Source organism: Bidens hawaiensis, unplaced genomic scaffold, assembly GCF_021521415.1.
Source record: "Bidens hawaiensis isolate Kalapana, Puna unplaced genomic scaffold, B.hawaiensis_p1.1 tig00042396_1, whole genome shotgun sequence".
NCBI lineage: Eukaryota > Viridiplantae > Streptophyta > Magnoliopsida > Asterales > Asteraceae > Bidens > Bidens hawaiensis.
In genome coordinates, this window is record NW_027505783.1 from 84591 (window position 1) to 99667 (window position 15077).

A 15077-nucleotide genomic window follows, 5' to 3' on the forward strand; every position below is an offset into this window, starting at 1 on the left:
AAAACTTCAGACCGGTTTTAAAATCAAATTCATTATTTTTATATCAAGTGTTTCAAATCCAAACATTTAAGCTCAAGTGTAAAATAAAAACACACTACAACCAAATCAAATCAAACCAATTACAAAAAAAAACGAATTAACACAACAATTTCTATGCCAACTTGCACCGTTTATGGTTTGAAAAACCGAGTCTAAAAGTATTAGTATAGAATCTGATCTTTAACTTTTGTTTATTTATTTTATTTTTGGATATTCACTTACGTACATGGCCTATTTTTATCATTAAATCAAAAAGAATTTTGATAAACTGGGCCCGGGTCGGATCGAATATTCTTTAAAACAAACAATAGAAAACATGCAAGTCGGCCGCCTTTTAATATAAAATAAAACGTTGCCTCTTAATTCTTGTAATTAAAATTACTAAAAATATAAGGCAGGCGCCCACCTACGAATCCAAGGGTTAAAGGGGTACAGAAAACATGAACATAAACGGTACAAAAAGAGTACATGTCATGTCAGTCACTACTCACTAGTGTGTTCTTCACTCTTTCAATTTCTCCCGTAATTTCCGATCTATTTAATTCTTTATTTTTCTAGATTGGATCAATTATATAGGTTTTTTATGATGTTTAAGAAATTTACGAGGAATAAATATATTGGATCATAAGTTTTAACATTTATTTGTTAATCAATCCATATGATAAGGGAGGTGCGTTGCGTATATAAAAATTATCACTTTTACGTAGAAATTGTAAGAAATTTCGTATTTGCATTTATACTATATATGTTGGAAGTAATTTCAGACTCCAAGTTACAAGTCGGTGAACTTGAGGGATCAATATTGACAAGTAAGTCATAGTGGTTATGTTTTCTAATTGTATCTCTATATATAATAAAAGAAAACAGGTTCTGACACGTGTCACCACCATATTCAATTGGGACACGTGTCAGCCCCACAACCATTTTGATATTGTGTTCAAAAACTACGCTTCCACATCGCCTCTTTCTTTGAACCGGGTTTTCTTCTTCTCTCTCCGTCATTCAAAACCATAACCCTATCTCTTTTCTTCTTCTCTCTCCTTCATTCATTCACTCAACCGTTTCAATGTTTCTCTCTTCTCCACACCAGATCTACAAACATCTATTCTCCATAAAGGATCTTATGATATTCACTATATTTCAGATCTTCAGATCCACAAACATCTCTTCTCCACACTGGATCTTCAGATATTCACTATATTTCGGATCTGGTGATCTTCACTATATTTCAGATCTTGTGACAAATCAAGTACTTCAGTTGTTGTTGTGTTCATTAATTCTCGTTTTTTGCTATCTGCCGCCGTGAAACCTCACTGTTCAAGGTGACTTTTAATGTGTTTATATATTTCTTATTTTCTCTAAATATTTTGTTCTTATGTTCTAATCCTTTAAATAATTTATTATCTCTTTAATATTTAGGGGAAATTTTTACGATCAGTTCATCTAAAGCCTCCGTAAATCGTCTTTGTTGAAGGTGAGCGCAATTAATTTTTTTATGTTAGGTTTTATTAATTTGCCTCATATTGTGTACTTAAGTCATGTTAATTAACTGTGAATTTATTTTTCATTAATAAATAATTCTATGTTATCTATTCAGATTCATATGTTCAACAGTGAAGATGAAGATGAACATAAAGAGGTACTGTTATCCTGTTCAAATAAAATATTAATTTAATTTTTTAATTTTCCATTTTCTATATTTCTCACTTCTGTTTTACTTTTAACATTTTTGTATTTTGTGTTCCAGGTACACATCGGCTTTGCTGGAATCAATATTATGTTTTTGCAAGGTATGTGTAGTTGAATTTATAATTAATTTAATTCTTTATATTTTGAAAAATAAGAGTTAGATTTATTTAATTGATCATTTTGGCTTGCATTTTTTGTACCATACTTTTTAGGCGTATTCTCAACATTGAAGATTTACGATGACGATGAACAGGTACTGTTTTGCTGTTTAAATCTCTATATATAATTTAGTAATTTAAAATTTTATTTTACATATTTATTAATTCAAATTAATTTCCAAATTTGTTTTCAATGTTTTGCAAGTACAAATTAACCTAGCTGCATTCTGGATTGTTGGACTTCAATATCATGTTGTTTAATTCAATTTCTTCAAACAGTAAGTTATCTTCTTCATAGATGTGCTATGAAAGTTAAATTTATTATATTAGTTACTTATTTTAAACAAAATCTGATTTCCATATGTTTACAGATTACAGTATGTTTCTTCAAGCAAGAATCACATTAAGAAATTTCGTTCTCATATGATTTATGGTGTGAAGGTATACTCAATTTTACATTTCTCTTTAAAAGTATGTATTTGTTTAGTTTAATTGATAATATTTTATTTAGAATAAATTAATTACATATTACATATTTTGAAAACAAAAGCATAAAATAATACGCTTGAAAAACTATAATTTTTCCTTTTATGATGTAAATATTTACATCAACATTTATTTTTTAAAAAGGTTATTATTTAAGAATTAGGAATTGTATTCTCATTTTTATATATGGAATATTTATAATTTCTAATTTCCTAAAAGTTATAATATTGTTTAAAAAGGTTATTCATTTTGCTTTTATCCTTTTTATGATGAATTATTTTTAAATGCTAAATATTTAGATCAAAATTTATTGTTTAAAAAGGTTATTATTTTTTTGTTGTATCCTATTATGATGTATATGATGTTTTTCATCTAAATGTTCTTGAATGATAATTATTTTTTGGAATTAACAAATTGATTTTAATTTTTAATAGTTTTATAAAAAAAGAATACTTTTTTATATATGCAATATTTTAAATTTACAATAAATTTTAGTAGTGTTTCAAAAGGTTATTATTTTTGGTCTTTTCCTTTTTATGATGTATTTTCTTGAAATTCTAAATATTTAGATAAACATTGATTACTTAAAAAGGTTATTATTTAAGAATTAAGAATTATATTATCATTGTTATATATGCAATATTTCTAATTTATAATTTTCAAAAACTTATAATATTGTTTAAAAAGGTTATTATTTTTGGTTTTATCCTTTTGTGATGAATTTTATTTAAATGCTAAATATTTAGATCAACATTTATTGTTTAAAAAGGTTATTGTTTTTTTGTACTACATATAGAGATTATAAGTTAAAGAAAACAATGAACTATTTAGAATATAAGAAAAAAAACTATATATTTTATAAGACTGACATATTTTAAAATTCATCACAGTAGAAAGTTAATATTTTCCCTACCTAAGTAGGTTTATAAATTTATTTTCAAACTAGAAAACACTATATGAAAAAAGTCCGAAAATTGTCAACATTTTGAGTATTTGATATTCCAAGCAACATTCAGACTAAGTAAATTATGTTATATGTTTTCAATTTGAGTTTAAAAAGTCTATGTTTGTTGTTATTATAATCTGTAATCAAATATTTACATATCATATATTTTAAAAATAAAAAATTTTATTTTGACTTATAAAACCATTTTTAAAGTGTTCACTCTTTTCAAAAAACCGTCAATATTCTTTACAAATCTTTACAAAGCTCGATACAATCTTTTTGTTATCTTTTTAATGTTTTATTTTCTTTCAACTTTAAAAAAGGTAGATATACTTTTGATTAACTTTTCATTTTAAACCAAAAGATATGATTATCTCTCAACTTTAAAAAAAGCAGATCTACTTTTCATCAACTTTTCATTTCAAACTAAAATATATTAAAAAATCCAACTTTCAAAAAGGGAGATCTTTACAAAATTCAACTTTTAAAAAGTTGATCTACTTTTGAAAGTTGGACTTTTCATTTCAAACAAAATTATATTATAGAAAATTAAACTTTCATTTTCAAAAAAAGTATACTTATGTCAGTTGTTCAGTCTTTCTAATGAATTTTAATTTTCTTTTTTCAAACCTTAATACATTATGTTTGTTTTGTTTTTTATGTATTGTTGTATATCAACTTTAAAAACAGTTACAAAATATGTATGACGCTTTACCTAAATATCTGAACAACTTATACACAATTTCCATATTTTTCCAACTATGAGGACAAGTTGACCATTTCAAGATTGTTAGAATGTGTTCGACTAACTTTTGAATAATTTAGGATCTTTATATTCACTCAATCTATAAACACTATTAAAAGACATCTTTTTCACATCTTTCCAAAAATGTTTCCAAATTTAGAAACCAATTTCTCTAACCAAGAAACAATATTTTTCTGTCATGTTTCTTATATCTTAAAATAGATTGTAGGTGAAAGTATATTAGAACATTCAAATGTGACAAAATAGATATTGGACCACTTATTCAGGTTATAGGTGAAAGAAAAATATAACATTTACACTATAAGAAACTAAACTACGATATTGAATAAGACATTTTCAAATCCCAATATAGATATTTACACTTTAAAAGTATTTTTTTTCTTTTCAAAAAAATGGATATATTCGTTGGATATTTAAATGCATTATGTTTTTTTCCGTTTTTATGTATTGTTTTATTTCAACTTTAAAAAACTTAGGATCTTTATATTCACTCAATCTATAAAACACTATTAGAAGACATCTTTTTCAAAAGTTTTCAAATGTTGATCAATTTAGAAACCAATGTCTCTAACCAAGAAAGAATATTTTTCTGCCATGTTTCTTATAGCTTAAAATAGATTGTAGGTGAAAGAATATTAGAGATTAAAATGTGTCAAAATTAGTTGGACTACTTATAAAGTTTGTAGGTGAAAGAAAAACATAACATTTACACTATAAGAAACTAAAAACATAAGATAAATAGCAATGAAATGTTGATTTCAACTATTTCAACTACTTATAGAGATTATATAGCAATAAAATGTTGATTTTTTTTATATTATAAGAAATAAAACAGATAAATTATCACCCATTGACACTGTTTAAAATTCCAATCAAAGAATCTGGCTAATTAAATTCTCATGTACATTTTCCATTTTCGTTTAAAAGTATATATTTGTTGTTATTTATTTACATTCACAGATTAACAATAATTAAAATTCAAAAATTATAAACTATATTTTAGATTTTGAAATAAAATTTTACTTTTCAATTGATTTGTCTTTTCAAAACATTGTCAATATTCATTGGATATTTTCATGTTTTCTGTTTTTATCCATTTTAATGTATTGCTTTATTTAAAAGTTGCAAATATTTAGAAAGTTAATCTTGACCTTACTTAAATATGTTTATAAACTTTTCATATATAATGAATATTATATATTATATTTAAATTTTCAAAAATGTAAGAATAATACTCAATATATATTTCAACTAATTTTAGATATTAACTAACAATGAAAAAAAATAAGGCTATAATAAATAAAACAGAAATAAATCAGCATTCACACCGTTTAAAATTACAATCAACAACCTCGATAACTCAGTTTTCATATACATTTTCCATTTACCTTTAAAACTATATATGTGGGACAATAATTTCTATACACAGATTTGTAATTTTGTTTTTTTCTATGTTATAAGAAATAAAACATATAATTTATCACCCATTGACCCTGTTTAAAATTCCAATCAAGAATCTGGCTAATTAAATTCTCATGTACATTTTCCAATTTCGTTTAAAAGTATATATTTGTTGTTATTTATTTACATTCACGGATTAACAATAATTAAATTTTAAAAATTACAAACCATATTTTAGATTTTGAAATAAACTTTTACTTTTTAATTGATTTGTCTTTTCAAAACATTGTCAATATTCATTGGATATTTTCATGCTTTCTGTTTTTATCCGTTTTAATGTATTGTTTTTAGAAAGTTAATCTTGACCTTACTTAAATATGTTGATAAACTTTTCATATATAATGAATATTAAATTTAAATTTTTTAAAATTGTAAGAAAAATACTCAATACTTAAACTATATATTTGGGACAATAGTTTATATTTTGAAAATTATAAATTTTTAATCTGAAACTTTATAATCACAGATTTGTAATAATTATATTTTGAAAATTATAAACTGTAGTTTATATTTTTAACTAAACTTAAACTTTGATGCATTCTGTTTTTAACCGTTTTATGTATTGGTTTATGTAAAAGTTGGTACAAACTTATATTTGTTTAGTCTTAATAAAGTTCTCTTTAGAGAAAATCTTTCCCAATTTAGTTAACAATTTATCAAATTAAAAAAGAAGATTTGCCTTCTATTTTTCATATAGCCTGAAATAGATTGTTGTTTTTCCTCCATAAATACTCCCTCACATGCTCACAATTTTGCACGCTCACCTCCCACTTGTCTTTAATTTCTGTATTGTATCTTTCTTGTGAAGTCATGGAGCACGGGTATATTCTAATACTTTATGTTGTAATGTATTCTTTATTTATATCAGCTTATAATTAATAAATTTGTTTTTTGCATATTATTTTGGTACAAAAACATCACTTATTTGAAGGATTTGGATTTGGCTCGTCGTGATTACACTGTCAAAGTTCGTGTAATCCGTTTATTGAAGCAGCCTTTGTATAATAATCCAGATCAGTTTTACTCAATTGAAATGATTGTTGTGGATGAACATGTATATCTTAATCCATTTAATTTATACGTTTTCTTTTAAATTATGTTGTTTTATTTTTCATATCTTTTTGACCTATACTTTTTACTTATAGGGCACCACAATGCAAGCTAATGTTCCTAGAAGATGGTTTCCCAAATTTGAAAGTCTTCTTCATGAATCCGGTTATTTTTACTATTCTTTTATTTTTATAGTCAACAATATTATTTTTACTTTGCACAGTTGTTATCATATGTTGATTTCTTATTTGTTATTATATTAGTTTAGAATTTGTATGTAAGGCCCCGAACCCGGTGACCCTACTTTAGCGTCGGATTTACTCGTAAACACAGTTCTTCAAATCAGAGTTTATTAAAACTTTTCGCGGAATATAAAACATCAATCATTTGTTACAAAACATTAAATCTTTTCTTTGATACCATAACACAAAACTTTATATTTAAAGCATCTTTACTTCTTTCTTCAGATGCCAGCCGTTCAATCCATGCCGTGTGTCATCCTCATGCTAACTCTATAATCAGTTCACCTGCGTGCATACTAAAAGTCAGCTACGCTGAGTGAGTTCTAGTTAATCGAACGCCATACAGTACATACACATACATACATATCTGTAGATACATATCCATACTTCGCTAGTTACCCTTCTGTTCTACATACATACTTGCTACCATACATACATACATATCTACAATCACTAACCTCAGTCTACCGAGAGTACGTTCATAGTTCACCGTCTATACCTGTACTCAAGGTCGTGAACACGTACAAGGTTCGCAGTCCTTACCTATGTTCACAATTTATGGTACGTACAAGGATCGCGGTCCTTCCCTATACCATAGTACATCCACAACACGTACAAGGTTCGCAGTCCTTCCCTATGTTGCAACCTAATTCATAGCACGTACGAGGTTCGCAGTCCTCCCCTATGCTACAAAATCAGCACGTATAAGGTTCACAGTCCTTTCCTATGCTGAAATACATCCACAACACGTACAAGGTTCGCAGTCCTTCCCTATGTTGCAACCTAATTCATAGCACGTACGAGGTTCGCAGTCCTCCCCTATGCTACAAAATCAGCACGTATAAGGTTCACAGTCCTTTCCTATGCTGAAATACATCCACAACACGTACAAGGTTCGCAGTCCTTCCCTATGTTGCAACCTAATTCATAGCACGTACGAGGTTCGCAGTCCTCCCCTATGCTACAAAATACAGCACGTATAAGGTTCACAGTCCTTTCCTATGCTGACGCCTATCTACATTACGTATAAGGTTCGCAGTCCTTATCTACGTTTACCTATATCATCTACTTCACGTATAAGGCTCGCAGTCCTTAACTACGCCATCACCAGCCGAGTCTATGTCCGACAGAAGCTAGAGGGATTTGCCATCCTAACTTACTATGTCGAACGTAGAACTCACATGCCATTCGTGTACCTATATACACATACTTACATTATAACATAAGAATACTCTAGGCATTCTTTACCTCATTCATTTAACAACCATACCCCTTGTCGTTACGTGCAATATCCGAAGATCGTTCACGCCCCGACAAGTATTCATTTGAAATATTCATACATCTTCGATATATAATATTCGTACCTTTATTTTTAACCTGACAGTACGCGCAATATCCGAAGATCGTTCGCGTACCGACAAACAATCATTCATATCTATCACACATATCACATATGACATACACTTATCACTTAGGATAAATGTATTAACAACACATCGAGTATGCACACAGCCCCGAAAACATAACAAGGAATGGGGCTAGAAACTCACCTGAACACGGTTACGTTCATCGTTAATCGTAATCCCTTTCTTCAGCTGTGCACGGCTGACTGTATAACAAGTACACGTATCAAACAACTATCACTACTCATATCACCTTTCCAGTCTTAACTACTACCCACAACGAACGGGGGTCCGGGGGCAGCGCCCATGGCAGCGGGGTCTAAGGGCGGCAGCCCCTAGCAGGGTCCAAGGGGCAGAGCCCCTGGCTGGGGTCGAGCTGCCAGGTCAGCTTGGAAAAATTTTATTTCCATTAACTGTCTTAACACATTTTCCATTAGGTTTTTTTTAATTTATTTTCTAAACGAACTTAACTTTAGGCGAAGTTAAACCTTAGGCGAACTTGGCTTTAGGCGAAGTTAAACCTCAGGCGAACTTAGCTTCAGGCGAAGTTAAACCTTAGTCGAACTTGGCTTCAGGCGAAGTTATCATCAGGCGAACTTAACTTTACAGCGAAGTTGCCATCAGGCGAACTTAGCTTGCAGGCGAAGTTCATCAGGCGAACTTAGCTTGCAGGCGAAGTTCGTCGCGTTGAAGGCGAAGTTGCCCAGACAGCCGCTGTTCGGTTTCTTTCCAGCATTTTGAGCGATTTTAACACCCTTGCTATGGTTCAATCTCACCCACTACGCTTCCCGACCATTTTCGGTCGCTTATACACTAAAAAGAAGCTTGGATCTTTAAACTTCAAAGATCAAGAATCATACCTTTGAGCTTGTTGGATCTCGTTAACCTGCTAGCACACTAATCTTTTCTCTTGGACCTGCCCGATTCTTCCCTTGGCTCGGCCCGGTTCCGGCGAAGTTAGTGTGTGGTGTGTGTGTGTTAGGGAGTTTGGTGAAAAATGAAATATATTTTGGGTTTAGGGGATATTTATATCCCTGAAATCCCATGGACCTAAGGCCCATTCTCATTTAACCCATCTCTATTAATCCAAGTCCATAACCCACATCCATTACACGACACTAGCCCGACCCCTACCAACTCCTATTCTTTTATTTATTTCCTGATAACCCGAGTAAACTTTCCCTCTATTATTAAGTAATATAATTAATATTATCTTGAAATTTCGGGATGTTACATTGTATTATAATTTTGTAGTAAATATTGATAACATTTACTATAATTCTCTTGATTGTTTATACTAATTTTTTTAATAATTGTTTACACTCTATTTTTTTCTTCATTGTATTTGTATTATATTTGAACATATGTTATAAAATTAGTATGTATCTTTAAGTAATTTTAAGAATATTTGTCAAATTGTATGTGAATTAAAGTTATTTGTATTTTGTAGTTTTCCATTTTTATTCAAAAGAGTATAACCTATTTTGTGTTCCAACTTTTTTTATTTATTATTAAAATTAATAAATAATTATAGATATTATTAATGAATCAGCTTCTTTATAATATTATCCTCTTTTTATACTTAATATTACTTTTACTTTGCACAATTAATATCATATGTTGATTTTTTATTTTTTTTAGATTATGCTTTTAGTTTCTTTAAAATCACTAAATCATTTTTTGATTAAATCTTATTTACACTTCTTTAATTTTACTTTTGTAGACTGTTATTACATTGTGAAGCCTATGATTGGTTTGAATGACTCAAAGTACAAATATGTGAACAACCAAAACAAACTTGGTATTTTTGTGGACAGTGATGTGTTCCCATGTTTTGATTTTTCTAGTCCAGTATATGGATTATGTTTCACAGATTTTAAGGATATCATTGAAAAAACCGTTCCTGATAATCAAGCTTTAGGCAAACAGATTTTATATTGTACAATTATTTTATTTCTCTGTACTTTAACTTTTTATATTTAAATCCATAAATTATTTTTCCAGATGTTATTGGTTTTGTTGCTGATGTTAAAGATCTGAAGAAATTCAAGACATCAAGGGTAAAGACACAAAGAAAGTGAATGTCATTCTTCAAGATCTTGAGTATGTATTCAGTCTTAATATTTTATAATTATAAATTTAGTTTGTAACCACTTTTGTTGAAATATTATTTTTAATTCTGTTTTGCAAGGATGAATTCAATTTACCTTTTTTTGTGGGATTCTGTAAGGCCCCGAACCCGGTAGCCCTACTTTAACGTCGGATTTACTCATAAACACAGTCCTTCAATTCAGAGCTTATTATAACTTTTCGCGGAATATAAAACATCAATCATTTGTTACAAAACATTAAATCTTTTCTTTGATACCATAACACAAAACTTTATATTTAAAACATCTTTACATCTTTCTTCAGATGCCAGCCGTTCAATCCATGCCATGCGTCATCCTCTTGCTAGCTCTGTAATCGGCTCACCTGCGTGCATACTAAAAGTCAGCTACGCTGAGTGAGTTCTAGTTAATCAGGCAACATATAATCTATTCCCATATATTACTTCCCGTATCCGAAGACACATATTACTACCTTAACCTTGTATAAATATCCATAGGAGGATCGTCACGTAATATCTATTAAAAGAACCATTACCATTACCCTACCATATATAATTTCCATAGGAGGAACACTATACTATCCATAGAAGGGACACTTTACTATCCATAAAAGGAACACTATACCTTCCATAAAAGGAACACTATACCTTCCATAAAAGGAACACTATACTTTATTATTTAATATCCATGTAAGGAGCTAGTCACTTCCCTTGACGATACGTGCAATATCCGAAGATCGTTCACGTACCGTCAAGCAATCAATCGTATCGATCACATATACCATACACGGCATACACATAAAATTATATCCTTTCGTTCATACTTTCTTTTGTATTATCTTACTTTCATATCTTACGTTATAAAGAGCATTACGCCCTACATTCCTCGAGTATTACTAGGGCTCGGTACCCTCTTCGTAACCATACAACCATACGTTATCATTTCTTTCTTCTATTATCTCTATCATGTTCATACACATAAACATACGTAACATACTTACCTTATTCTTAGCGCTGCAACCTGACAGTACGTGCAATATCCGAAGATCGTTCACGTACCATCAAGCAATCATTCTTACCTTTCACATTATCCATATAAGGCATACACTTATCTCTTAGGATAAGTGTATTAACAAACATATTGAGTATGCACACAGCCCCGAAAACGTAACACATAAATGGGGCTAGAAACTCACCTGAATTCTGCTTCTTTTTCTGATAGCTGTAAATCCCTTATCTATCTGAGCTCGGCTGACTGTACAAGTTACACGTATCAATACTCGCCTGATCTAATCTGGTGGCCTAGTAGTAGCTTACTTAACTTATCGCTTTTTAATTTATTTTCTAATCAAACTTAGCTCTAGGCGAAGTTAACCTTAGGCGAACTTAGCTGTAGGCGAAGTTACCAGCTAGGCGAACTTAGCTTTACAGCGAAGTTGCCATCAGGCGAACTTGGCTTCAGGCGAAGTTGTCATCAGGCGAACTTGGCCTCAGGCGAAGTTACCAGTAAGGCGAACTTAACTTTACAGCGAATTTGCCATTAGGTGAACTTAGCTTGCAGGCGAAGTTCATCAGGCGAACTTAGCTTGCAGGCGAAGTTCATCGTGTTGAAGAAGAAGTTGCCCAGATGCAGGCGAAGTTACCCAGACAGCCGCTGTTCGGTTTCTTTCCAGCATTTTGAGCGTTTTTAACACCTTTGCTATGGTTCAATATCACCCACTACGCTTCCCGACCATTTTCGGTCGCTTATACACTAAAAAGCTTGGATCTTTAAACTTTAAAGATCAAGAATCATACCTTTTTGAGCTTGTTTGGATCTCGTTTACTTGCTAGTACACTAATCTCTCTCTCTCGGACCTGCCCGACTCTTCCCTTGGCTCGGCAGGCCGGAGGCGGTATGTGTGTGGTGTGTGTGTGTTTTGGGGTGTTAGGGAGTTTGGTGAAAATGAAGATATTTTGGGGTTTAGGGGATATTTATATCCCTGAAATCCCATGGACCTAAGGCCCATTCTCATTTAACCCATCTCTATTAATCCAAATCCATAACCCACGTCCATTACCCAACGCTAGCCCGACCCATACCAACTCCTATTCTATTATTTATTTCCAGATAACCCGAGTAAACTTTCCCTCTATTATTAAGTAATATAATTAATATTATCTTGAAATTTCGGGATGTTACAGATTCTTATGCTGATTCTGTTTTAGAGCACTGGCAAAACAGAAATGAAATTGGTGTTATTGTTGTTGTACTCCAGTTTGGCACATTGAAGTACTTTGGTCGTTTCGGTTATGTAAACAACTGTTTTAATGTTTCAAAGCTATTTGTGAATTCTGACATTGTTAAAATTACTTCAATTCAAAACAGGTTTTATACATTTATTATTAAAGTTTCATATTACAATATAATATGATTTTGCATATTTTTTATTTTACTCACTAAATTTTTCATTTTTTATCAGCCTCCTTCAAAACTCTGCTGGTTCATCATGTTCCACCCAATCATCTAGGTTATCTGGAATGTTTTTATCCCTCTATGATGAATATGTTGTAAGGAGCGAATTTGTTAAGATAGCTGAGATAACTTTGAATGAGGTAAACTTTATTTGATTTTTTTAATATTTAATATTTATGTTATGTTATAATAGAGTTAACATAAATATAGGTGAAGTCTGTGGTTATTGTTGGTACTGTTCGGATGATACAAGAAAAATTGCCCTGGTATTATTTTGCTTGTAAAACTTGTCACAAGAAGGTTACAAAAAAGTGTGATAGTGATGAACATACTGTGGGTGTTTTGGTTGATCAAGAAGATGTTTTTGAATGTAAAACAGAGAGTTGCAATAATACTGTTATTGAAGTTGTTGAAAGGTAATATTATATTTAAATTTTATCATCATATTTTTCTTATAATCATAGTATGTTACATGATTTATTATTTATGCAGGCTGAAACTCCCATTGGTGATTCAGGATTCCACGGGAAGTGTTTCTTTGACAGTTTTTGACAGAGAAGCTTCGAAAATTCTCAACACTTCTGCTAAAGCTTTAGTTGACAAACATGCTGCTGTAAGATACCATTATTACTTTATAATTTTTCTGGCTTATATTTTTAATTTTAATAACTATTTGATGTTAATATTGTTGTAAATGTTACTTAAAACAGGGTGGTGATAAAGCTTTGTATCCTGATGAGTTCGATATTCTTGTGGGGAAAAAGTTTGCATTTCGGATTGATATTACCGAGTTTAATCAGAAAAACAACTTCTGGGTTTTGGTGTTTCCAAAGTCATTGATGATGCTGATATTATCTTTGAGCTTAAAAAAAAGTCAAACAATTATGAGGTAATACATTTACATAAAAATATATTCAACATACATTTTTTCACCAACAAACTATGATGGTAATTTTTTCCAATTAAAGGTTGATGACTCCGCATGTTTGACCAACTGTTTGGATGATAGTCAATCTCAAGACACACTGAACCCCAATGGATGACCTTTATATAGTTAAAATTATGTCAATTCTTTATAGTATTACATATTTTTTCAACCTTATATAAATATAATTTTAAATATTTGAACTTCATTCTTTGTTTGTAAATACATATTAGGTTGATAATCTTGGTGGTATTGACTCAAGCCAAGCTCTCAAACCAATGGTAATTACCATCAATTTAACTTTAAAATTTCAATTTATTAATAGAAAATGCAACATTTACTTACAAGCTTATTTTATAAATTTATAGGTTGTTGTTGAAATTATGGATGATAATGTCATTACTCCAGCTGGAAAACAAAGTAATGACAAACAAATTGAGAAGCCTGATGTTTGTGACACTGCAACTTTAAGAGGAAATCTAAAAATCCAACTTTCAAGAAAAATTTGATGAACATTTACGATGTTGTTGAACTTGGGGATATATCTACCACCAAACCTGTTTCTGATGGCAAGCCTGCCCTGCTAATCCTCAAGCTCGAAAAATGAAGTGTTTATGTTTATGTTTTTAATGTTCTTCTATGTTATTTTGAAGTCTTTTTAATTATCTCTGTTGTTTAAGAACTATTATCAGATCTTGGATTCATTCCAAGGTTTATGGTTTTATTGTTGTATTTCCTGTTGTGTACTTTTTGGTTTAAGACTATTTGGAAATGTATCACTATGTTATGGTTTTTAATTAACTTTATGTTTGTTTTGTGTTTATATTTTAAAGTATTACATGTTTTCATGTTACCAAAAACTTTATTTTGTTTTAAATTTTCAACTTATATATTCATTTAAAAACTTTTAAGTTTTTTGTCATTAAATATAAATTTCTTATTGCAAAAAGAAATTTACGCCTTATTGCAAAAAGAAATAAAGATGGAAGAACATATAACTTGTCAACTGCTTCTGAGGTTGCTGCTTTAGTTGTTGGGGACATTGACACGTCACTTGAACCTAGAGATATTATTGTCAAGACCAAAGAAGGTTTTCTGCAACGTATTAGTGAATAACATCCCTCTTATGTGCCACTTCAGTATCCGATTATTTTTATTTATGGTGATGATTGTTACAGAATTGACATTCCTCATCGTGATGTTTCTGGTTCAAACACCACTAAAACACGCTTATGCACAATGAGAGTTTTTCTGTTACATGATCCAAGACAGATTGAATCATTATTCATTGATTCTACTTTCTAGGCGCCTTTTTCAGCAATTTTTAGTTGATGCGTATACAATGGT

The 15077-nt window shown here is 30.3% G+C and overlaps 1 pseudogene; it reads left to right on the forward strand.

Moving 5' to 3' along the window:
* The first annotated feature begins 1621 nt into the window (after positions 1-1621).
* Positions 1622-14099, forward strand: LOC143615296 (replication protein A 70 kDa DNA-binding subunit B-like; annotated as a pseudogene).
* Positions 14100-15077: the final 978 nt, after the last annotated feature.